This window comes from Prionailurus bengalensis, chromosome B3 (assembly GCF_016509475.1).
Source record: "Prionailurus bengalensis isolate Pbe53 chromosome B3, Fcat_Pben_1.1_paternal_pri, whole genome shotgun sequence".
Classification (NCBI taxonomy): domain Eukaryota; kingdom Metazoa; phylum Chordata; class Mammalia; order Carnivora; family Felidae; genus Prionailurus; species Prionailurus bengalensis.
Window position 1 is genome coordinate 119289595 of NC_057355.1, and position 26187 is coordinate 119315781.

A 26187-nucleotide genomic window follows, 5' to 3' on the forward strand; every position below is an offset into this window, starting at 1 on the left:
CTTCTGTTCTAAATAACCTTGCTGGTAAGAATAATCTTGGCTGCAGGTTTTTTTCTTTCAGCACTTTGAAAATATCATGCCACTCCTTTCTGGTCTGTAGAGTTTCTGCTGAAAAATCAGCTGAGAGACTTATGGGATTTCCCTTGTATATGGAGAGTTGTGTTCTTTTCTCTTGCTGCTTTAAAAATTCTCTCCTTATCAGTACTCCTTGCCATGTTAATTACTATGTGTCTTGGTATGATTTTGTGGCTCTCTTTGTGTCCTGGATCTGGATTTCTGTTTCCTTTCCCAGATTTGAGAAGTCTTCAACTATTATTTCTTGAAACAAATTTCCTGTCCCCCTTTCTTTCTCTTCTCTTTCTCGGATCCCTATAATGTGAATGTTAAATAATGTTCTAATTCTTCTTTTTTTTTTTTTTATTTTTATTTTTAAGAGAGAGACAGAGCATGAGTAAGGGACAGTAGAGACAGAGACACAGAATCCAAAGTAGGCTCCAGGCTCTGAGCTATGTGAACAGAGCCTGATGGGGGGCCTGAACTCACAAGCTATGAGATCATGACATGGGCTGAAGTTGGACACTTAACTGACTGAGCCTCCTAGGCACCCCAGTAATGTTCTAATTCTTTAAGAAAAAAAATTTTTTAATGTTTATTTTTGAGAGAGAGAGAGAGAGAGAGCGAGCAGGGGAGGAGCAAAGAGAGAGGGAGACATAGAATCCGAAGCAGGCTCCAGGCTCTGAGCTGTCAGCATAGAGCCTGACGCAGGGCTTGAACTCATGAACCATGAGATCATGACCCAAGCCAAAGTTGGATGCTCAACTGATTGAGCCACCCCAGGCGCCCCTGTTCTAATTCTTTTTTTTTTTTTTAAGTTTTTTTAATGTTTATTTATTTTTGAGAGCAAGTGAGCAGGTGAGGGGCAGAGACAGAGGGAGACAGAAGATCAAAAGCAGGCTCCACGGTGATAGCAGAGAGCCTGACATGGGGCTAGAACCCACCAACTATGAGATGGTGACCTGAGCCAAAGTCAGATGTTCAACCGACTGAGCCACCCAGGCACCCCACCCCTGTTCTAATTCTTAAACTGAGTTGTAGATACACAAGTTTTCAGTTCATTATGCTCTATACCCCACATATGTTATATATATTCTTTTGGATAGATCAACTATTTTATAATTTTAGGTGAAGATTAAGGTGGAAAATCCTTTCCTGAAACTGAGGATTAAGATGGGGAATATAGAAATATAATACATATGCACACATAATTAAGAGATATCTAACAAAGAGTAAGAAAAATAAATCACACATAGTTATAAAAGTTAAAAGACTTTCTCACTTTTATTTAAAAAAATAAAGTCATTGAAATTTAGTCTGTCCAGCCAAATCTGGAATGAACCAGAAGCCTTTAGAGGTACAACTCTTAGAGAAATGGGAACTTTCTAGAGTTTTTCCCCCCTACATTATATTTGTTTGCTTTTATTTGTTCTATAGTCACAACCACACCTCTAACTTTAGGCCTCTCTTGTATATAAATTATAAGGACGAGTGGAAAAGACAGGAGTATGCTTCAGAAAGTTAACTATGAGGAGAAAAAACCCCAAAACTATAGCCCAAATTTGATATACATAGGAGATATAAAAGACACACTCAGGAAACTTGACCCTGACACTTAAGATTGTTTCCTTGTAAGAAAAAGAAACAAAGCCAAAATGGTAAGATTACTCTAATTTTTATAAATGTATTAACTAGTACCAAATGTAACAATATATAAACTAAACTATTAAACCATAGGTACCATTTTGAAAACCTGAAAAAATAGAAAACTCACAAATTTCCTTAAATTAGCTAAACTTCTTTTTTCAGGAGACTCTAATCCCACAAGGCTATTCCAAAGATAGCACTAAAAGCAAAAATCACATAAATTGATAATTATCTTGGGAATACCTCAAATCAGCCACAAAGTATAGTATTACACTATCTTGCAATAAATCCAACACAAACAGGATTTTTCTAGTATGGAACAGTTTGCTATTTTCAACTGAATACAGTTAAAGTAGCTGCCTTATGCTTAGGAACTATGCCATGAGAAAAGCATCTATCTAGCACTAGAATCACAGGGTATGCTCACACTATGGGAGGCACAAAAACACTGTAGAGAAGAAACTTGCTGAGTAGAACAGCAAAGAGAACCTAAATTTAATTTTATTGCCTTTAACTTTATTATTCTCTAAACAAATATGGTTGGATGTGAAAATATACAATCCTACTATATTCTTTCTCACACTTCTATTCCAGAATTCTACAGGGAAAGTTATGAGAAAAAAAAATGCACTGACTGTCCATCTGCCAAAAACATTTTTTTTATTCACTCACTAAAATTTAAGCTAAAAATGACATATTAAATAATCATTACATTAACAAAGAATATTGTACCACAAGCAAAAAGCAAAAAAACTCATCTCTGAGTTTTCTTTGATTTCTACTATTTCTTATGGTGTGTAACATGCTTTCAAGTCATAAGACATTTAGAGTGAAAAAAAATTTTTTTTATTTCATCAAGTTAAGTAAGTTTAAAAAATATAAGGAATCCTAGACTTTCCACATGGCCAAAGGATTCAGCAGTAGGTCATCTAGTCAATCTCCTACTGAATCAATGAATTCTAAGAATTCTGGATTACATTAAATATTGGCCTAACAGGAAACAATTTATAACTTATTAAGTTGTATCACTGGCTCAGTGTTCCACTTAGGCACGGAGCCAAGTGAATTGCAACAAAGTATAGCTTCATCATCCACAGTAAAATTAAAATACTCAATATTAAACTTACAGAATTAATAAAATTCATTTTATTTTATTAATATTTATTTATTTTTGAGAGAGAGAGAGTGAGCAGGGAGGGACAGAGATAGAGGAAGACACAGAATCCAAAGCAGGCTCCAGGCCCTGAGCTGTCAGCACAGAGCCCGACGCAGGGCTTGCACTCACGGACCTCGAGATCATGACCTGAGCTGAAGTCTGACGCTCACCCGAATGAACCACCCAGGTGCCCCAATAAAATTCATTTTAAAAGCTCAGTCACTTTTATGATAAAAATTAATTTACAAACAGATTCATAGAAAGGTAGAAAGAATAAAGGGCTGGTTTTGCTTTTGTTTAAATTTACTTCTCAAAAGAAACATTCATTTAGTTCTTGTATATACACAGTTGTTGGTTAATTTAAAATTTGTTTCTATTCCAGTTCAAATTTATGAGTTACGTATGTTAGGATATCCTGAACACAATATTGCCTTATTTCAGAAAGTTCTGCCATCTACAGCATTTTCAAAGAAAAGATTTTAAGAACAGATTATTCTAATTTTTCAATAGCTAAAACTAAAAGTTGTTTTGCTATCAGCTGTCAGACCAGAGGCTTAAAAACAACAAATTAATCTTGGTTGTCCTAAAGATTGGTATTTGAGAAGGGAACACTGTCACAGTTTGAATGCCAAAAGTCTTCAGCCATATACTCCCTCACCCTGACTGCCTTTTACACCACATGTTCTTGACTAGGGCATCGTGCATCAGGCTCTTCAGATTTGGCAATGCCCTAATATTACACACAAACTTGAATGTGCACTTGTCTGTGCACTTTCTGGGACCAGATTCTTCAACTTTCATCAGAATCTCAAAGGATTCTGTAACTATTGAAAATTTAAGTGGATTTAAACAGTATTTTGCGATCCTGATCTATCATCAGCGTTTAATTTTCAGTTTCTACCTTCCTTTTAATCTTCCCACTCATCTTGTTTACAAAATTATTTCTTTTGTTTAGATATGTGGCTCTGGCTTCTTTATTCACTCTTAAAAGACTGTAAGAGAAAACTAGAGCTTCATAAAATGAGTAAAGAACCTGTCTACTTAAAACTGCAGTCAACAGTGGTTTCAAAAGCTGACCTTGTAATATTTAAAAAACCTGCAATATTAAAGAAACAAAGCTATCTCTTCTGAAGACTTTTTCTTTCGGTTAGTTACACAATCAATTTTATCTTTTAGTTGATCTCTTGCCTTTCAATTGAGAAAACAATCGGTGAACTGAATTTGCAATTCAGCTATACTCACCTCTACCTTTTAAGGCATGTTAAGACTGAACATAAAAATATGGCCATCACCCCTAACCTCACAATACAAATATATACAACTGACTTCATTAAAATGGTGTTCCTTCAAAAATTAAACTGTACTTATAAAACAAAATGGTTTTCTCTGATATAGCAAGGACTGATTTAGCAAGGAACATCCTGATGAAAAAGGGCAGAACTGCTGAGAATGCTAGCCTACTTTTACACTGACTTCCCTCCTCTAAGCATCTGTTAAGTGTGGGATGAGAAAAAGGTGCTGAATCTGGAGAGGCAGACTAGAATAAAAATATATTTGGTTCCAAGAATTTAAAAGAGAGACAGAAATGTCACTGGAAAAATTATAGAAATAAGAAGGTTAAAAACAGCTCTGCACTCCTTTCCTCACAAAGAACTTCACATATCATCTACATACATCATCTCTTCAATTCTTTAACCCTCTCTGCTCTGTGATTGGACTCCTTTTCCCTCACAATCCTCTCCCCTTATCCAAACCATTAACAAAAGACTTATAAAATATTATCTTAAGTTTGTCCATTGCTCTTTATCTCCACCATCAAGAACCATGGTCCAAAACAACTTTCCCTCTTATCTTACTAGTATAAGCCATCAACCAGTATTTATCTTTATTTCCTCTACTGTCCCCCTCTGATCAACTGTGTACAAGGTAGCCAGTGTAATCTTTAAAAACGTAAAATGAATCATGCACTGCATAATAGTTCCATGGCTTTCTAATGCACCTTCAAATTAAATCCAAACTCTCAGCATTTGGGAAGTCAGTATGGCAGAATAACAGACAATGCCCAAGAAATGCATGGAACAATGCCCAGAACATCACAAAGGTTGAGTAAATGTTAACATATAAGGTATAGCTCCTGCCTGCTTCTCTTACCTTGAGGTGACACTCTCCCTAGCTATGAGCCTTTCAGTTAACTAAAAGCTCTCTCCCACTTTGGGTTGGCTATTTCCCTGTCTGAAATGCTTTTCTTTCAGACCCTTCAAGAACTTCTGTCTTTCATTCCTATCTCAAGTCTCAACCTAAATATCTTATTGGGGAACCTGCGTGGCTCAGTTGGTTAAGTGTCAGACTTCAGCTCAGGTCACGATCTTGTAGTTTGCGAGTTCAAGCCCCGTGTCAGGCTCTGTGCTGACAGCTCAGAGCCTGGAGCCTGCTTCGGATTCTGTGTCTCCCACTCTCTCTGACCTACCCCTGCACATGATCTTTTTCTCTCTCAAAAATAACCATTAAAAAAAAAATATTTGTGGATGTGCAAGTATTTAAAAAAAATATATCTTGTTGACGAGGCCTTCTTTTTTCCTCTAAATACCATTCTCTATTATTCTGTATTATACCGTTCTTTTTATTTCCTTCAGTGTTTATAGTTCATAATTTTTTTTTTGTTTCATTGGTTAAACCCTTGACCGTCATCAGATGACTAAGCATCGATCCAATGAATTCTCAAAGTTGCTTTATATAGGAATCATTGGGCTCTGTTCTTTCTATCCAAAATGTACATGTTTATCTTCTCTTACTAACAAGCTAAAAAATTGATCACTAATATAAATATATCACAGCCCATGCTATGATTCATTATATGTACACATTTCCCTTACTTGTTTAAAACCCTGTGTCCAACAACATATTATGCTAGGTGCTGGCAGAAGAGGAACCAGCATGAAGTACTAAAGATTATTTCTACCCTTAAGGTCTTGAATGATATAAGTAAGCATAGGATAGGAAGGACAAAAAAGGGGATGCATTTCAAGCAGGGGATGGGTTGGAATGAAGGAAGAGTCATGATACGTATAATGTATATTTCACCAAAACTAACATGCCAGAGATTGCAAGATATGTTGCACTAAGAAAAATTCCTGCCAAAATTAATTATTAATAACTGTTCATTAACTGTGAAATATCATGAGTAGTAAGATGCATACCAATATGAGATAGATCCCAGTTTCAGAGATGTTAAAGTGTAAGGAAAAGAGGAAGTAGGGAAGGGAGAAGAGGGGAAGGAAAGGGGCAGGGGCAGGAGAAGAAGAAAGAAAAATGACCATTCAATTGTTAATATAAAATCAATCTTCCGAGAACTTCAAAAAGTCTCAATGATATGGAATACTGGTTATTCACTAAAGTTTGTTATCAGGAAGGGGAGAAAAATCCCTAAAAAGAGTGGTCACAGAGCAACCCATACTTTCATATTGTTTTCATTTGCTTTGCATATCTTTGCCTTTCCCTTTATTTTTAGCTTTTCTAAATCACTTTTTATATCTCTTACATATAGCACATAGTTGAGTCTTGCTTTGTGAACCAAACTGAAAATCATGAATTCTTTTTAGAGGTGAGTTAAATATAACAAAAAAGATACATCTTTTAAAATTCATGTATTTCAAAACTCCTAATTGACTTGAGGATCATAGGTCATGGCTTAAAGGAGCAAATATACCTAAAAATTATAATAGAAAATGAAAAATCTTAAATGGATATAGTTAAAAATAATGAAAATATTCCATTTCAAACCTTATTAAGTCACTTATAAATGTATAATTTTTTTAAATGTTTATTTTTGAGAGGGACAGCATGAGCAGGGGAGGAGGAGAGAGAGGGAGACAGAGGATCCAAAGCAGGCTCAGCACTGACATCAGAAAGCCCTATGCGGGGCTCAAACTTGTTAACCATGAGATCATGACCTGACCTGAAGTCAGACACTTAACCAACTGAGCCACCTAGGCACCCCTATATTAATTCAAGTTAGTTAACATACAGTGTAGTCTGGCTTTAGGAGTAGAACCCAGTGATTCATCTCTTACGTATGATACCCAGTGCTCATCCCAAAAAGTGCCCTCCTTGATGCCCATCGACCATTTAACCCATCCTCCTACCAACCTCCCCTCCAGCAACCCTGTTTGTTCTCTGTATTTAAGAGTCTCTTATGGTTTGCCTCCTTCTCTGTTTTTATCTTATTTTTCCTTCATTCCCCTATGTTCATCTGTTGTGTTTCTCAAATTGTTGTGTTTCATGACTGAAATCATATGGTATCTTTTTCTGACTGACTTATTTCACTTAGCATAACATACTCTAGTTCCATCCACATTGTTGCAAATGTCAAGTTTTTTTTTTAAATTTATTTATTGATAGAGACACTCAGGGGAGGGGCAGAGAGAGATAAGGAGAGAGAGAGAATCCAAAGCAGGTTCTGCACTGTCAGCGTGGAGCCCAAGATGGGACTAGAACTCACAAACTGTGAAATCATGACCTGAGCCAAAATCAAAATCAGATGTTTAAGTGACTGACCCACCCACCCAGGCGCCCCACAAATGGCAAGATTTCATCCTTTTCCATTGCCGAGTAGTATTCCACAGTATATCTATATAGATATAGATAAACACACCACTTCTTTATCCATTCATCAGTCGATGGACATTTGGATTCTTTGCAAAATTTGGCTATCGATGACAGCACTGCTATAAACATTGGGGTGCATGTGCCCCTTCAAATCAGCATTTTTGTATCCTTTGGATAAATTTTGTATCCTTTGGATAAAATTGCTGGGTCATAGGGTAGTTCTATTTTTAATTTTTTGAGGAACCTCCATATTGTTTTCCAGAGTGGCTGCACCAGTTTGCATTCCCACCAACAGTGCAAAAGGGTTCCCCTTCTTCCGCATCCTCACCAACATCTGTTGTTTCCTGAGTTAATTTAGCGACATGCAGAAAAATGAAACTGGACCAATTTCTTACACCATACACAAAAATAAATTCAAAATGGATGAAAGACCTAAATGTATAATTTTAAATGCTTATATGAGAAAAAAGCCTAGTAATTGGCGAGTTAAGCATCTATCTGAAGGAATCACAAAAAGAAAACACAAAGAAATTAGAATAAAATTCCACTTCCAGTAATATATCAGGCTAGATTTTCACCCAATTATCTCATTGAAAACAGCTAAAAGTGATGGGTAAAATTTTATTTCAAAAAATATTAAAAGCACTGAAGCATGAAGAGTTGACAAGATCATAAAGGAATAACCAGACCACAATCTATAAGAAAGCAGAAACTCAAAGAGAGCAGTGGCATAATGAAAGAGTTTTTATCCTGTATACATCTGCATAACTCACCAAGTTGAGCTTCACTTTTGATGATCTCTTGGGAGAAAACAGAAATCAAAGAATAAGACCTACCCAACATGGAAATGTAATAGGAGAACCTTTCTGCATAAAACTGAGACCTGCCCCCACACACACACCCCAAAAGTTTTATGTTCAGGAAAAGAGTGAACAGGAAGTAAATCCAGTCCATCTCTTCCCACATCTCATCACCGAAGGACAAGGAAATTTGTCTTCTTGATGGAAAGAGAACAAGGATTTCTAAGAGGTTGTGGACAAGAAGGCTCATACACATATTTGCAATCCACAGTCACCCCATTAGGGTGGCACAAAACCTCTAGGGATAAATTTAGTCACCATGTTGCAGTACCTTGAGGTATCTGGGGGAAAAAAACTAAAGGTATATACTCTTTTTTTTAAATTTTTTTTTTCAACGTTTATTTTTGGGACAGAGAGAGACAGAGCATGAACGGGGGAGGGGCAGAGAGAGAGGGAGACACAGAATCGGAAACAGGCTCCAGGCTCTGAGCCATTAGCCCAGAGCCCGACGCGGGGCTCGAACTCACGGACCGCAAGATCGTGACCTGGCAGCCCAGAGCCTGACGCGGGGCTCGAACTCACAGACCGCAAGATCGTGACCTGGCTGAAGTCAGACGCTTAACCGACTGCGCCACCCAGGCGCCCCTAAAGGTATATACTCTTGAAGCAACGCATTTCGTTCTCGGGTCTCAAAGAAGAACCACAAATATTTTTCCAGGGAAAATAAGCAATTCACAGTAAAAGTCTCACACAGGAAAAATAAAAAGAAATCTATACCTAGGCACAGCATATGAAAGTTCAGGAAACCAAAAACATAAACAGTACAAAAGCAGCCAGAGATTAAAAAAAAAAAAAAAAAAAAGACACATTCACTTATATTAACAACTATTAGGCAGCTGATTTATCAATATAAACAATGGAAACCAGAAGGGAGTGGAATTATTTCTTCCAATGACTAAAATAATACTGCCAGCCTGTAATTTTATACCTAGTGAAATATCTATCAAAAAAAAATAATACAGACACTTTCAGACAAAAACAAACAAAAACAGAGTTTACTACAAAAAATCTCATTAAAGAGAATTCTAAAGAAAAAAAAATCTTCAAAAACAAAGAAGTGATCCAGATGGAAAAATCTGAAATCACTGGAGGAATCAAGAGCACACAAAGTTGGGAATGACATCACATTCAGAGGCTCACTGTCACCATTTTCTGCCATGTAGACCGAAGAATAGAAAACCCAGTTGACAATGAGACAAAAGAAACAGACTCAAAGGAAAGAAGTAAAGTTCTAGTAGCACTGTAAGCCCCTGAGTGCAGCTGTTCTTAAGGCCGACTGAAATCCTGTACCTGGGGGGCACCTGGGTGGGCTCAGTCAGTTGAGCATCCAACTTCAGCTCAGATCAAGATCTCACAGCTTTTTGGGGCACCTGGGTGGCGCAGTCGGTTAAGCGTCCGACTTCAGCCAGGTCACGATCTCACGGTCCGGGAGTTCGAGCCCCGCGTCAGGCTCTGGGCTGATGGCTCGGACCCTGGAGCCTGTTTCCGATTCTGTCTCCCTCTCTCTCTGCCCCTCCCCCGTTCATGCTCTGTCTCTCTCTGTCCCAAAAATAAATAAACGTTGAAAAAAAAATTAAAAAAAAAAAAAAATCTCACAGCTTTTGAGTTTGAGCCCTGCGTTGGGTTCTGTGCTGACACCTCAGGGTCTGAAGCCTGTTTCAGATTCTGTGTCTCCCTCTCTCTCTCTCTGTCCCTCTCCTGCTCATGCTCTGTCTCTCTCTCTCAAAAATAAACATTAAAAAAAAAATTTCTTCATGAAATCCTGTCCTTGGAAAATATGAGATACTCTAATGTCCTTATATTAGATTCTGCTTTTCACTTAAAAGGTATGTAAAGGAAAATGACCAACAATTAATAAACAGAAAACATACAATAAAGAAAATCAAAGTCAAGCACTAGTTTTTGACACAGCTAAGAAAATATATAAACACTTTAGCAAGATAGATGAAGAAAAAAAGAAGTCACAAAAAATATTAGGAATAAAAAAGAAATACTAAGCAGAAATTTAAAGGATAATAAAAGAATGCTTTGAATAACTTTATGCCAAATACTCTTAAGTTTATTGATTTATTTTGAGAGAAAGAGAGAACACGCACATGCACATGAGCAAGGAGGGGCAGAGAGGGAGAGAGAATCCTAAGCAGGCTCAGCACTGTGAGTACAAAGCCCAACACAGGACTTGAACACATCAACTGTGAGATCATGACCTGAGTTGAAATCAAGAGTAAGATGCTTAATCAACTGAGACACCCAGGTGCCCCTATGCCAAATACTTAAAAAACAAAACAAAACAAAACAGACAAAACAGAGCCCCATGCAGGGCTCAAACTCACAGACCGTGAGATCGTGACCTGAGCTGAGGTCAGATGCTCAACTGACTAAGCTACCCAGGCGCCCCAAAGAAAAAGTTTTTCTACAAACTGACGTAACTACAAACAGAAAATTTAAATAAAACCATTAGAAAACTGAATACATACCTACCAAAAAAAATTCTAAGCCCACTCACTCCCCCCAAAATACTAAGCCCAGACAGTTGAACAGAAGTTTGGCCAAATGTTCAAGAAACAGGAAACAGATCATTCTAGTCTTTTGTTTTGTTTTGTTTTTAATTTATTTATTTGAGAGAGAGAGAGAGAGAGAGAGCACAAGGAGGGAAAGGGCAGAGACAGCAGGAGAGAGAGAATCCCAACCGCACTTTGTTCTGAGCCCAACACGGGTCTTGATCCCACAACCATGAGTTCACGACCTGAGCCAAAGTCAAGAGTCTGACATTCAACCGACCAAGATACCCAGGGGCCCCAGATCATTCTAGTCTTACATAAACCGTTAGTGGTGATGGGGGGACCAGAGTGGAGGGGGGAGGAATAGTTCTCAACTCATTCTTTGAGGCTGTTATAATCTTTTTGACATTTGTTTTTATTAATTTACTTTTTTAAACTGAGATTTATGCCCCATATGGGGCCTGAACTCACAACCCTGAGATCAAGAATCACATGCTCTACCGACTGGGCCAGGTAAGCACCCCAAGGCTGGTATGATCTGAACACCAAAATCAAACAAAGATAATGTAAGAAATGAAATTATGGGCCAACATTACCCATGAACATAGATACAAAAATCCTAAATGAAATACTAATAAACTAAATCCACTTGTATGTATAAAAAAAAAAAAAAGACTATCATGATTAAGTTTGGTTCATTCCAGCAATGCAAGGGTAATTCAACATTAGAAAATATATAAATGTCATTCACCACCCTGAACAGAATAAGGAAGGACAACATATGATCTCACAAGTACAGAAAAAGTGTCTGATAAAACTTAATACTCATTCTTCACACACAAAAAAACATCTTAGCCAACTAGCAACAGAAATGTCTTTAACCTATAGCATATCTATGAAAAACCTACAACAAACAGTGGGGCATCTGGGGCTGAGTTGGAAGAACATGTGCTCTTGAACTCTGGGTCATGAGTTAGAACTCCATGTTGGGTGTACCGTTTACTTAAACAGAGAAACTTAAAAGAAAAAAAATCTACAGCAAGCACTATTCTTAATCATAAAACATAAGAAGCACTCACTTTGTTTTTTTTTATGTTTATTTATTTTTGAGAGAGAGAGAGAGGGAGACAGAGACAGTATGCAAGAAGGGGAGGGGCAGAGAGAGACGGAGACACAGAATCTGAAGCTCCAGGCTCCAGGCTCCGAGCTATCAACACAGAGCCCGACACAGGGTTCAAACTCACAAACCGTGAGATCATAACCTGAGTCGAAATCGGATGCTTAACCAACTGAGCCACCGAGGCATTCCATGAAGCACTTGCTTTTAAAAATTAAGTGCAACATGGGGCGCCTGGGTGGCTCAGTCAGTTAGGTTCAACTTCGGCTCAGGTCACGATCTCATAGTCTGTGAGTTCAAGCCCTGTGTTGGGCTCTGTGCTGACAGTTTAGAATCTGGAGCCTGCTTTGCATTCTGTGTCTCCCTCTCTCTACATCTCCCCTGCTCACACTCTATCAAAAATAAATAAACATTAAAAAAAAATTTTTTTAAGTGCAACATAAGAATGCCCACTATTAACACTTGTATCGAATATTATGCTGTAAGTCCTAACTAGTATAGTAAGACAAAAAAAGGAGAAAAGATGTAAGCATTGCAAAGGAAGACACAATTTGCATTCACATTATTTTAATAAAGTAATTTAGTAAGGTGACTGAACATAGATCTGTTTACCAAAAAAGCTTACATCAGCAAATAGAAATGGAAAGGAAAAACAAAAGAGGAAAAGTATACTATTTATAATAGTAACAAGAAATAAGGCATCTAATAATTCAAAGAGAAGGTTTGAGAGACATTTAGAGAAAAATAAAAAACTTTACTGAGATATTTTTAAATACTTAAAGAACTAGAAAGACATACCATGTTCAAGGATATGAAGATTCGGTATCATATAACAGAATTAATGCACGTGTAGATTAAAAGTTACAAAGATCTTTTTTAAAAAGTTACAGAGATCTGGGGCACTTGGGTGGCTCAGTTGGTTAAGTGTCAGACTTTGGCTCAGGTCATGATCTCGCAGTTTGTGAGTTCAAGCCCCACATCAGGCTCTCTGCTGGCAACACACAGCCGGCTTCAGATCTTCTGTCCCCCTCTCTCTCTGCCCTCCCCTGCTTGTGCTCACTCTTTCACTCTCAAAATAAATAAAAAACCATTAAAAAAAAAAAAGTTACAGGGAGATCTTGGGCTCATATACAAGGCAAGTCCCATTTTATGTATTTATTTAATTTATATATACCTATCTAATATATATACAACATACATACATAATATATATACATATATATAATATATACACATACATATACATATATTTTTTAATTTTTATTTGAGAGAAAGTGCAAGCCAGAGAGGGGGCAAATGGGGAGAGGGAGAGGAAGAAGAGAGAGAAGGGGAGAAAAGGGGGAAAGAGAGGAAGAGGGAGTGGGAAAGAGAAAGAATGAATGCCAAGCATGCTCCACGCTCAGTGCAGAGTCCGATGGGGCTCGATCTCACAACCCCAGGATCATGACCTGAGCTGAAATCAAGTCAGACACTCAACTGACTGAGCCACCCAAGCACTCCTGGGAAAGTCCCATTTTAAAACAACAGCTTTGGAATATTTGCAGAACTTGACCCAAAATACTCCCATTTATGCATATATTTGCAATTGGTATAAACTTCTTAGTCACTGATCACATATTTTACTTTAAGCTATAGTAAGAGTGGATGTGGCACTTCAGAATTCTTTTTTTTTTTTAATGTTTTTTAATGTTTATTTATTTATTTCTGAGACAGAGACAGAACATGAGTGGGGGAGGGGCAGAGAGAGAGGGAGACACAGACTCAGAAGCAGGCTCCAGGCTCTGAGCTGTCAGCACAGAGCCCGACACGGGGCTCGAACTCACAAACCGTGAGAGATGACCTGAGCCAAAGTTGGTCGCTCAACCAACTGAGCCACCCAGGTGCCCCAAGAATTCTTACAGCTGCAATGAACAAGCATTAGTAAAGAGTACGTGATCAGTACGTGGATGAGTTCTAGCTGAATGTGCTGTGGCCCCACCAGTTCAAAGGTCAATCACTGTGCACATTCAATACAATGTTAAGTTCTGGTAACTATTCCTGCAAATGATGAAATGTTGCCAACATTTTACATAACACATAAGGTTTGGTTATTTGTAATTATCTACAAATATTGCCAAAATATCTCCTTAAAAGCCACCTAAAAATGTAAACATTTATTCTGAATATAAATTGCATTTATAAGGAGAAAACAGATAAAACACATTCATAATACAATGATCATATAGGGCTCAAAGGGTATTTATAGTGGAACTATGTTTGGTCCTTACACGTAAAATATTCTTGTACTTGTGAGGCTCATAAGCAGTTGCCCAGTTTGTTCTACGACAGATGTGAAATTGATTAAATGTATGATTTTCCCTAGGTCTAACTTATTCAAATTTAATTTTAGTTCATGTGAATTTTATGATACCTTATATTGGTGCTTAAACTTTCCTTATTCAGTTTCCTGATATAGAAATAATGATCATTTGTTTTACTAACTCCTAGGAGATGATTATTGATGGCTTACTATGTATCAGGTACTGTTATAAGTGCTTTGGTACATATTATATAATTTAATCTTTACAACTTTATCAGGTGGATAATATTACTATCACCATTTTACAGATAGAAAAACTGAGGTACAGAAAAAGTTAAGTCACTTTCCTAATGTCACACAAGTAGAAAAGCTTAGGGATTCATAACCAGGAATCTGTCTCGAGAGCCCAGACCCTCAATTACTATGTTATACTTCTTTTCACAATATTTAAAAGATACATAAAATTATCATGGACAGAAAAACTCACCATTAAAAAAATTATTAGTAACAGTTAAACAACAGTTAAGCAATATTAATAGCAATATAACTTATCATAGGTTGATACTTAACAGCTATTTCAAAGTTTCATGGCTACAATTAAGAGTTTTGAAGTTGGACAGACCTGGCTCTGAATCTTGGCTGTGCCCTTTACAGTAAGCTGTGTGACTTTGGACAAGTTTCGTAACTTCACCAAGCCTCAGTTTCCTCATCTGTAAAATGAGAATAATAAACATCTCACAAAACTGTTGTTGTAACATAATTACTGCTATGTTACAGTGATAGGGTAACTCCAAACAAAATACAGGTACACAAAATACAAAGATGAGATTCTCAATTTACCCCAGAGAACAGGACTTTATTCTAATGATGTAAAATGACCACTCCAAGTTACCATAGAAACTATAAAATCCACACACTGGTGTAGAAGCAAAATCTCCTCTAATTCATAACAAATAATTCCCCTAATTACAAGTCAAATGCCTGAGAGGTAAAAGACTGAATCTGTGAAATATAAAATACTGTATAGACACAAAGAAAGAGACGAACAGAACAGACACTGTTGTTTGCTGACAACTCGCACAAATTCCATTCCGTACATATCCTTTCTAAGACTGGTAGTATTCAGGGGCACCTGAGTGGCTCAGTCCGTTGAGTGTCCGACTTCAGCTTAGGTCATGATCTCACAGCTTGTGAGCTGGAGCCCTGCACCAGGCTGTGCTCCTGCGCTGACAGCTCAGAGTCTGAGCCTGCTTTAGATTTTGTCTCCATCTCTCCCTGTCCCTCTCCCACTCATGCTCTGTCTCTCTCTCTCTCTCTCTCAAATATAAATAAACATTAAAAAAAAAAAAAGACTGATAGTATTCAAGGGGCCCAAAACGTGAATAGCTGTATCGACAAGGAGTGATTCCTAGCTATGGTAGGAAGAAATTTTTGTAAGAAAAATACAAAGAAAGAGGCATGTCATCAAAGCAGGGTATTAGTATATTACTACTAAGGAATGATTATTTCATTTGTAACTAGTATTTTATGGGTCAAACAAGTTTAATTGTCACTATTGCTGCCTTTAGAATCTCAATAAAATAATTTTACAATAAATAAACACATTTCTATTAATACCTGCATTTACCAATAAATCATCTGTAACATTATCTATTTGTGATAAAGTTAGTTGTTTCTTTGAAGGGGGAAGTTTTAGTAATACAATATAAAAACCTGTTTTTAAAGGAATGATAGGAATAATATTTTACAAAAGCCCTATACGATAATTTTGTTAAACAGCTCATCAATATTATCAAGGTGAGTTTTTATGAATGTCACCAGTCTAATAGCAAGAATTCTACTAAGTATTAAAATAACTTATTACATAAAATAATTATTAAAATGATTGTTCATTGTAGCTCAAAGATTTATTTATTTTTAATGTTTATGCATTTATTTTGAGAGAGAAAAAGAGAATGGGTGGAAGAGGGGCAGAGAGAGACTGGGACAGAGGATCTGAAGCAAGCTCTGTGTTGACAGCAGAGAGCCTGATGTGGGTGGGGCTCAAACTCAGGAACTGTGAGCAATGACCTGAACTGAACTTGGACACTTCAATGACTGAGCCACCCAGGCGCCCCTAGCTCAAAGATTTAATACAGAATGTCCATTCCCTAATATATTCCCTTTTAACAAATAATTGCAAAAACACCGACACATGAAAAGATGCTCATCATCAATAATCATCAGGGAAATGCAAATCAAAACTACAATGACAAATCACATCATCTTTGTCAATGACTAAAACCAACAACACAAGAACAGATGTTGGCAAGGATATAGAGAAAAAGGAACACTCATGCACTGCTGGTGGGAATGCAAACTGCTGTAGTCACTGGAAAACAGTAGGCAGGTTCTTCAAAAATGCACTAGTAGGTACTTACCCAAAGAATACAAGAACACTAATTTAAAGGGATACATGTGCCCGTATGTTTATAGCAGCATTATTTTTAATAGCCAAGATATGGAAGCAGCCCAAGTGTCCATCAACTGATGAACAAAGAAGATGTGGTAAATATATACAGTGGAATATTAGCCATAAAAAATGAAATCTTGCCATTTGCAACAACATGGATGGAGCTAGAGAGTATTATGCTGAGTGAAATCAGAGAAAGACAAGCACCATATGATTTCACTCATATGTGGAATTTAAGAATCAAAACAAATGAGCAAAGGGGAAGAGAGACAGAGACATAAACCAAGAAAAAGACTCTTAACTATAGAAAACCAACTGATGGTTAACAGAAGGGAGGTTGGGGGGTGGGGGATAGGTGAAATAGGTGATGGGGATTGAGGAGGAGTGTGCTTGTTGTGATGAGCACTGCATTTTATATGGAATTGTACCACTAAATTGTACATCTGAAACTAATATTACACTGTATGTTAACTGGAACTTAAATTAAAACTTTAAAAAACTAAACAAAATATAATTCCAAAAATAGCCTTCAAATTTTCTTAATAAATTTATAAAAGTTTTTGTCTGGAATATGGCAATCTGTTTTCACAAAGCACCCTTTTTAAAGAAAACTTATTAGTTAAATAGGAAATCCTTAGGAAATCCTTTAAAAAACTTTTGTAAACATATCAAAGGAAATGAATATAGGAAAATAAGGTGCTTGAGGTAACTTGGCCATTACAGAACTCCAAACAAAAATTCAAGTCCTTCTGCTCTGTATCTTAACAATTTGTAATTTTTCAACTTGATAAGCATTTCCTTCAGTACTTTACTTTCTGTAAGTGATGAGAATAATTTTTGTCCTTTTTGTGACTCTATTAATAACCAATAAAATCTAGTTGCTCAATCACAACTCACAAATATGAAAAATTGTGACTTAGGAATTTTTAGGTAGCTTTTTATTTTATATAGCTTGCAAATACCACTGATTATTTACATTTCCCTCATTTGCTTTGTCATTCTTTCACACTTTTTTTTTCCTGAACCATGTGAGTCGCAGACACTGTACCATTTTGGCACTCAATGTTTCTTTTTTTATTATTAAATATAATTTATTGTCAAATTGGTTTCCATACAACACCCAGTGCTCATCCCAACAGGTGCCCTCCTCAAGGCCTATCACCCACTTTCCCCTCTCCCCCACCCTCCCATCAACCCTCTGTTCTCAGTATTTAAGAGTCTCTTATGGTTTGCCTCCCTCCTTCTCTGTAACTATTTTTTTCCCCTTTTCCCTCCCCCATGGTCTTCTGTTAGGTTTCTCAGGATCCACATATGAGCAGCACTCAATGTTTCTACAGTATTTTCCCAGGAAGACAGATAATGCACTTAGATAACCACAGTGTAGCAAATCAGAGCAGTATTGTATCAATGTTAAAATTTCTGTTACATAATTACACTCCATGTTCAAATGTTTCCAACTGCCTTAAAAATGTCCTTTAAAGCTACTGATTTCCCCAGTCCAAAATCCAATTCAGGACCTTGCATTACATTTAGTGGTAATGTCTCTATAGAAACTTACCATCTGAACAGTTCCTTAGTCTGTGTCTTTTAAAACTAATATTTTAAAAGAATATAGACTAGTTATCTTGCAGAATGTCCCTCAATTATGTTTGTCTGATGGTCTCTCATGTTTAAACTCAGGCTATGCATTTTTTACAGGAATGTCACAAAGTAATGTTGGGTCCTTCACGCACATATCAAAAACTCCAAGAGGCTAGTGGGTTCTATTATCAGTGATACTAACTTTGATCATTTGGTAAAAGAGTCTCCTGCCAAGTTTCTCTACTGTAAAGTTACTAATTTTCTCTTTGTAATAAGTTAATATTTTGTAAGGAACTATCTTGAGGCTATGTAAATATCACGTTCCTTATCAAACTTTCACCTAATAGTTTTGGTACTTGTAAATTATTCTTGCGTGAAAGTACTATTTAAATTGTTCTGAAATAGTCATTTTTTCTTTTTTCTTTTTTTTAATGTTTATTTATTTTTGAGAGAGAGAGAGAAAGAGAAAGAACATGAACAGAAGGGGAGAGAGAGACAGAGACACAGAATCCAAAGCAGGATCCAGGCTGTGAGCTGTCAGCACAAAGCCCAACGTGGGGCTCAAACTCACAAACTGTGAGATAATTACCTGAGCTGAAGTCGGACACTTAACTGACTAAGCCACCCAGGTGCCGCTGATCTTTCTCAGTTGTGCTAAGTCGTATCACTCACATCTTAAACTCAGTCTGAATCTAAGTACAAAACTGCATAATAATAACAGGTATCATTTAATCAGATCTTACTATGTGTAAGCTATTTCCTACCCTTCCCCTATGATCATCTGTTAAGTTTCTCAAATTCCACATGTGAGTGAAATCATGTGATATGTCTTTCTCTGACTGACTTATTTGCTTGGCATAATACACTCTAGTTCCATCCACATTGTTGGAAATGGCAAGATATCATTCTTTTTCCTTGCCAAGTAGTATTCCATTGTGTGTATATATACCACATCTTCTTGATCCATTCATCACTTCATGGACATTTGGGCTCTTTCCATAATTTAGCTATTATTGATAGCACTGCTATAAACATTGGGGTGCATGTGCCCCTTCAAATCAACACTCCTGTATCCTTTGAATAAATTGCTAGTAGTGTAATAGCTGGGTTGTAGGGTAATTCTATTTTTAATTTTTTGAGGAACCTCCACACTGTTTTCCAGAGTGGCTGCATCAGTTTGCATTCCCACCAACAGTACAAGAGGGTTCCCCTTTATCCACTTCCTCACCAACATGTGTTGTTGCCTGAGTTGTTAATTTTAGCCACTCTGACCAGTGTGAGGTGGTATCTCACTGTGGTTTTGATCTGTATTTACCTAATGGTGAGTGATTTTGAGCATATTTTCATGTGTCTGTTTGCCACCTGAATGTCTTCTTTGGAAAAGTGTCTACGGGCACCTGGGTAGCTCAGTCAGTTAAGTGTCTGACTTCGGTTCAAGTCATGATCTCACAGTTCATGGGTTCAAATCCCACATCGGGTTCTGTGCTGACAGCTCAGAGCCTGGAGCATGCTTCAGATTCTGGGTCTCCCTCTCTCTCTGCCCCTCCCCCACTTGTACTCAGTCTTTCTCAAAAAAAAAAAAAAACAAAACTGAATAAGGGGCACCTGGGTGGCTCAGTTGTTTAAGCATCTGACTTCGGCTCAGGTCATGATCTCCTGGTTTGTGAATTCGAGCCCCTCAGTGGGCTCTATGCTGACAGCTCAGAGCCTGGAGCCTGCTTAAGATTCTGTATCTCCCCCTCTCTGCCCCTCCCCTGCTCATGCTCTGTCTCTCTCTGACTCTCAATAATAAATAAATGTAAAAATATATATATTTAAAAAATGAACACATACTAAAAAAATTAAAAAAGGAAAAGTCTATTCATGTCTTCTGCTCATTTCTTCACTGGATTATTTGTCTTTTGAGTATTGAGTTTGGTAAATTCTTTATAGATTTTTGATACTAACCCTTTATCCGATATGCCATGGCAAATATCTTCTCCCATTCTTTAGGCTGCCTTTTAGTTTTGTTGTTTCCTTTGCTGTGCAGAAGCTTTTTATTGTGATCAGGTCCCAAAAGTTCATTTTTGCTTTTATTTTCCTTGCCTTCGGAGAGAGACATGTCAAGTAAGAACCTGCTGTGGCCAAGGTCAAAGGGGTTGCTGCCTGTTTTCTCATGTAGGAATTTGATGGTTTCCTGTCTCACATTTAGGTCTTTTATTCATTTTGAATTTATTTTTGTGTGTGGTGTAAGAAAGTGGTCCAGTTTCATTCTTCTACATGTTGCTGACCAGTTCTTCTAACACCATTTGCTAAAGAGAGTGTCTTTTCTCCATTGGATACTCTTTCTTGCTTTGTGGAAGATTGGTTGGCCATATACTTGTGGGTCCATTTGTGGGTTCCATTGATCTATGTATCTGTTTTTGTGTCAATACCACACTGTCTTGACAATTACAACTTTGTAATACAGGCTAAAGTCCAGGATTGTGATGCCCCCAGCTTTGTTTTTTTTCCCCCAACATTACTTTGGTTATTCGGGGTCTTTGGTGGTTCCATTCAAATTTTAGGATTGTTTGTTCTAGCTCTGTGAAGAATGCTGGTGTTATTTTGATTGGGACTGAATTGAATGTGAGGATTGCTCTGGGTAGTATTGACATTTTAACAATATCTGTTCTCCCAATCCATGAGCATGGAATGTTTTTATCCATTTCTTTGTGTCTTCTTCAATTTCTTTGATAAGCTTTCTATACTTTTCAGAGATCTTCTACCTCTTCGGTTAGGTTTATTCCTAGGCATTTTACGTTTTTTGATGCAATTGTAAATGGGATCGATTCCGTGATCTCTCTTTCTGTTGCTTCATTATTGGTATATAGAAATGTGACCAATTTCTGTACACTGGTTTTATATCCTGAGACTTTGCTGAATTCCTGTACCAGCTCTGGCAGTTTTTTGGTGGAGTCTTTGGATTTTCCATGTAGAGTATCATGTCATTTGCAAAAAGTGAAAGTTTGACTTCTTTGCCAATGTGGATGCCTTTTATTTCATTTTGTTGTCTGACTGCTAAGGCTAGGACTTCCAACACTATGTTAAACAACAGTGGTGAGAGTGGACATCCCTGTCATGTTCCTGATCTGAGGGGGAAAGCTCTCAGTTTTTCCCCATTGAGGATGATACTAGATGTAGGCCTTTCATATATGGTTTTTATGATGTTAAAGTATGTTCCTTCTATCCTGACTTTCTTAAGGGTTTTTTTTATTAAGGAAGGATGCTGTATTTTGTCAAATGCTTTTTCTCCATCTATTGACAGGATCATATGGTTCTTATCCTTTCTTCTATTAATGTGACGTATAACGTTGACTGATTTGCAAATATTGAACCAGCCCTGCAGTCCAGGAATGAATCCCACTTGATCATGGTGAGTAATTCTTTTTATATACTGTTGAATTCGATTTGCTAGTACCTTGTCAAGAATTTCTGCATCCAGGTTCATCAGAGATACTGGCCTCTAATTCTCCTTTTTAGTAGAGTCTTTGTCTGGTTTGGGAATCAAGGTAAGGTTGGCTTCAAGCTTTCCTTCCGTTTCTGTTTTTTGGAACAGTTTGAGAAGAATAGGTATTAACTCTGCTCTGCTATAAATGTCTGGTAGAATTCCTCTGGGAAGCCATTTGGTCCAGGACTATTATTTGTTAGAAGATTTTTGATAACTGATTCAATTTCTTTGCTGGTTATGGGTCTGTTCTATTTCTTCCTGTTTGAGTTTTGGTAGTGTGTGAGTGTCTAGGAATTGGTCCATCTCTTCCAGATTGTCCAGTTTGTTGACATATAATTTTTCATAGTACTCTCTAATGATCTGTTTTTCTGTGGTGTTGGTTGTGATCTCTGCTCTTTCATTCATGATTTTACCCTGGTCCTATTTGGTACCATTTGGGTCCTCTCTCTTTTGTTTTTGAGACATATGGCCAGGGGTTTATCAATTTTGTTTATTCTTTCAAACAACCAGCTCTTAGATTCATTGCTCTGTTCGACTGTTTTTTTTGGATTTTATATTGTTTATTTCTGCTCTAATCTTTATTATTTCTCCTCTTCTGCTAGCTTTGGGCTTTTTCTGCTGCTGCCTTTCTAGCTACTTTAGGTGTAAGGTTAGGCTGTATATGGGACCTTTCTTGCTTCTTGAGATAGCCCTGAATTGCAGTGTATTTTCACCTTAGGACTGCCTTTGCTGCATCCCAAAGGATTTAGACTATCTTGTTTTCATTTTCATTTGCTTCCATATATTTTTTTTAGTAGTTCTTTAATTTCTTGGTTGGCCCATTCATTCTTTAGGAGGATATTCCTTAACCTCCATGCATTTGGGGACTTTCCAGGGTTTTTCTTGTGATTGATTTCAAGTTTCATAGCATTGTGATCTCAAAATATGCATGGTATTATTATATACTTATTATCTTATTATACTTATAAGATAATATTACCTTATTATACTTATTGAGGGCTATTTTGTGACCCAGTATGTGATCTATTTCGGAGAATGTTCTATGTGCACTTGAGAAGAATGTATATTCTGCTGCTTTAAGATGAAAAGTTCTAAATATATCTGTTAAGTCCATCTAGTCCAATGTGTCATTCAGAGCCATAGTTTCCTTACTGATTTTCTGCCTAGATGATCTGTCCATTGCTATAAGTGGAGTATTCAAGTTCCCTATAATTACAGTATTATTATCTATACAGGTGTTTATGTTTGTGATTAACTGATTTATATATTTGGGTACTTTCATATTGGGGGCATAAACATTTACAACTGTTAGCTCTTCTTGATGAATAGACCCTGTAATAATGATATAATGCCCTTCATCTCTTTTTACGGTCTTTGTTTTAAAATCTAGTTTGTCTGATAGAAGTATGGCTACTCCAGCTTTCTTTGGCCGTCCAATAGCATGATAGATGGTTTTCTATCCCCTCACTTTCAATCTGCAAGTGTCCTTAGGTCTGAAATGAGTCTCTTGTAGACAGCACATAGATGGATCTTGGTTTTTTATCCATTCTGATACCCTATGTCTTTTGATTGGGGCATTTAGTCCATTTATATTCAGAGTGATTACTGAAAGGTATGGATTTAGTGCCATTGTGTTAGCTGTAGGTCTCATGTTTGTGGTGATGTCTCTGGTCCTTTGTAGTCATTGCTGCTTTCCACTATCAGAATACCCTTTAGGCTCTCCTGCAGGACTGGTTTAGTGGGCATGAACTCCTTTAGTTTTTGTTTGTCTGGGAAAGCCTTGATCTCTCTTTCTATTCTGAATGACAGCCTTGCTGGATAAAGGATTCTTGGCTGCATATTTTTCTTATTCGACACAGTGAATATTTCCTGCCACTCCCTTCTGGCCTGCCAAGTTTCAGTGGACAGTTTGCTACTACCCTTATGTGTCTACCCTTGTTGGTTAAGGCCCGTTTGTCGCTAGCTGCTTTCAGCTCTCTTTATCTTTGTATTTTGCCAGTTTCACTATGATATGTCATGGTGTTGACCTGTTTTTGATTTTGAAGGGAGTTCTCTGTGCCTCGTGGACTTGGATGTCTGTTTCCTTCCTCAGATTAGGGGAGTTCTCAGCTATAATCTGTTCAAATAAACCTTGTTCCCCTTTCTCTCCCTCTTCTTCTGGAACTCCTATATATGGCTATTATTTTCGTTTCATGGAATCACCAGCTCTCTAATTATCCCCTCATGATCCAGTAATTTTCATTCCCTCTGTTTTTCAGCTTCATCATTTTCCATAATTTTATCTTCTATTTCACCTATTCTCTCCTCTGCATCCTCCATCCTCGCTGTCCTTGTATCTAGTTTATTTTGCATCTTATTTGTAGCATTAAAAAAATTTTTTTTTAATGTTTATTTATTTTTGAGAGACAGAGTGTGAGTGGGGGAGGAGCAGACAGAGAGGGAGACACAATATCCAAAGCAGGCTCCAGGCTCTGAGCTGTCAGCACAGAGCCCGACATGGGTCTCGAACTCACCAACAGTGAGATCATGACCTGAGCCGAAGTTGGACACTTACCGACTGGGCCACCCAGGCACCCCTGTAGCATTTCTTAATTCACCATACTTCGTAGGTCTTTGATCTCTGCAGCAAGATTCTCTGCTGTCTTCTACGTTTTCAAGCCCAGCTATTAGTCTTATGTTATTCTAAATTCTTAGTCAGATATGTTGTTTATATCTGTTTTGAGCAATTCTCTGTCATTTCTTCCTGGATTTTCTTTTGAGGAGAATTCTTCTGTTTCATGATTTTGGCTAGGTTTCTGTCCTTTATGTGTTTTAATAGCTTGTAATGTGTCCTGCACCTGTGAGTACTACTATATTAAAAAGGGATCATACACTGTCCAGGGCCTGGCACTTCAGGAAGTGTTTTTGGAGTGTGTTGCCTGCATTCTGTTGTTGCACATTTGGCTGCTCTATCCCGCTGTTCAGTCCTCTGCAAAGCTCCTCTTTGCCTGTCATGGTAGAGTGTCTGGACCTTCCATCAGGTGTGCTTTGATTTGTTAGTTGAGATCCTGCCGAGCTGTCTCCTCTACCTGTGGAGATCCTTCTGCCACTCTGCAGATTAATTTCCTGGGTGTTCCAAGTGATCTGACCTCAATACAGCTGTGTTTGAGGGTGAGGGAAATCCTGGTCACCCTATTTCTCCATCATCTTAACTCCTCTCCACACTTTCTCTCTACACTGGGCACCCCACTCTTCTGCACTCCAGCAGCAGCAGTGACAGGGGTGGGGTTTCTGGGAGTGGAAAATCTCACTAGGTTATATTTGAGCAGACAGATCTGAAGATATTGAGCAGTAAGAGGGAAAACCCAAGTACACAGGTGAGAGAGAGCATTCTGGGTCAAAGGAACACCAAGTGCCCAATTCCTGAGGCAGAACTATGCCCAGTGTGTTTGAGGAATAGAAAGGAGATAATGTAGCTATATAGCTTTCTTAGTAAAGGGAGAATGGGAAACAAGGTCAGAAAGGAAGCCAAGTTCTTCATATGGTTTCACAGGATATTATGAGGGGAGAAATCAGGAGTTTGGTTGTTAAGCCCAATAAAATGTAAAAGTTTATGAATAAGATAGCTATATGTCATATTAGCTTTTGAAAATGGCTACCTCCAAGTCTATCACACGTAATATTCATCATTAAACAGTCCTAACTACTCCAAGTCTGGAAGCAGTATCTCCTTCCTCTGAATCACTGCTTTTTCAAAAACTTCTTGTAGCATTTACTACATTTTACATATTATAACTATTGGTGTAGATCATGTCCTATAGAATTTAAGCACCTTGAGAGTAGAATTCATAGTTTATAGTTGTTTAATAGTAATAAAGGGCCACTGTTGGGATGCCTGGGTGGCTTAGTTAAGCATCCAACTCTTGATTTCAGCTCAGGTCATGATCGCAGGGTTGTGGGATCAAGCCCCATGTTGGACTCTGCTCTGAGCATGGAGCCTGCTTAAGATTCTCTCTCTCCCGCTGGCCCCCTCCCCTGCTTGCACTCTCTAACAAAAGAAAGAAAGAAAGAAAGAAAGAAAGAAAGAAAGAAAGAAAGAAAGAAAGAAAGAAAGAAAGAAAGAAGGAAAGAAAGAAAGAAAGAAAGAAAGAAAGAAAGAAAGAAAGAAAGAAAAGGAAAAGAAAAAGAAAAAAAAGAAAGAAAAAGAAAAAGGGCCACCACTTACTGAGGATATTTATCAGTCAGCTCATTTAATCCTATTATCACTTCCATTAGTATTTAGCACATCAGAAAATTCAGGTTTAGAGATATTAAATAACTGATGCAAAACTATACAGATAATTAGTAGGGTAACATTTTAACTCAGGTTTGTCTGACTCTAGAGCCAATGTTCCATGTTGTCTTTAATCAACTTCAGCATCTAATTTAGAACCTTGTTTTCAAAAGGCACCTAATATATTTGTACCA

The 26187-nt window shown here is 37.5% G+C and overlaps 1 protein-coding gene across 13 annotated transcripts in view; it reads right to left on the reverse strand.

The window, feature by feature from the left end:
• Positions 1 to 26187, reverse strand: part of NUMB (NUMB endocytic adaptor protein) — a 203041-nt gene that overhangs the window by 103202 nt on the left and 73652 nt on the right. For 2 of the 13 annotated variants that reach the window (XM_043556544.1, XM_043556543.1), the window contains exon 3: positions 14862 to 14949. The exons of 9 other annotated variants lie outside the window; for them this stretch is intronic. The gene's annotated coding sequence lies outside the window, so the exon portion shown is untranslated. Of the gene's footprint in view, positions 1 to 14861; positions 14950 to 26187 lie in introns of those variants that run through there. 2 more of the 13 variants (XM_043556553.1, XM_043556552.1) reach the window with 1 other exon arrangement.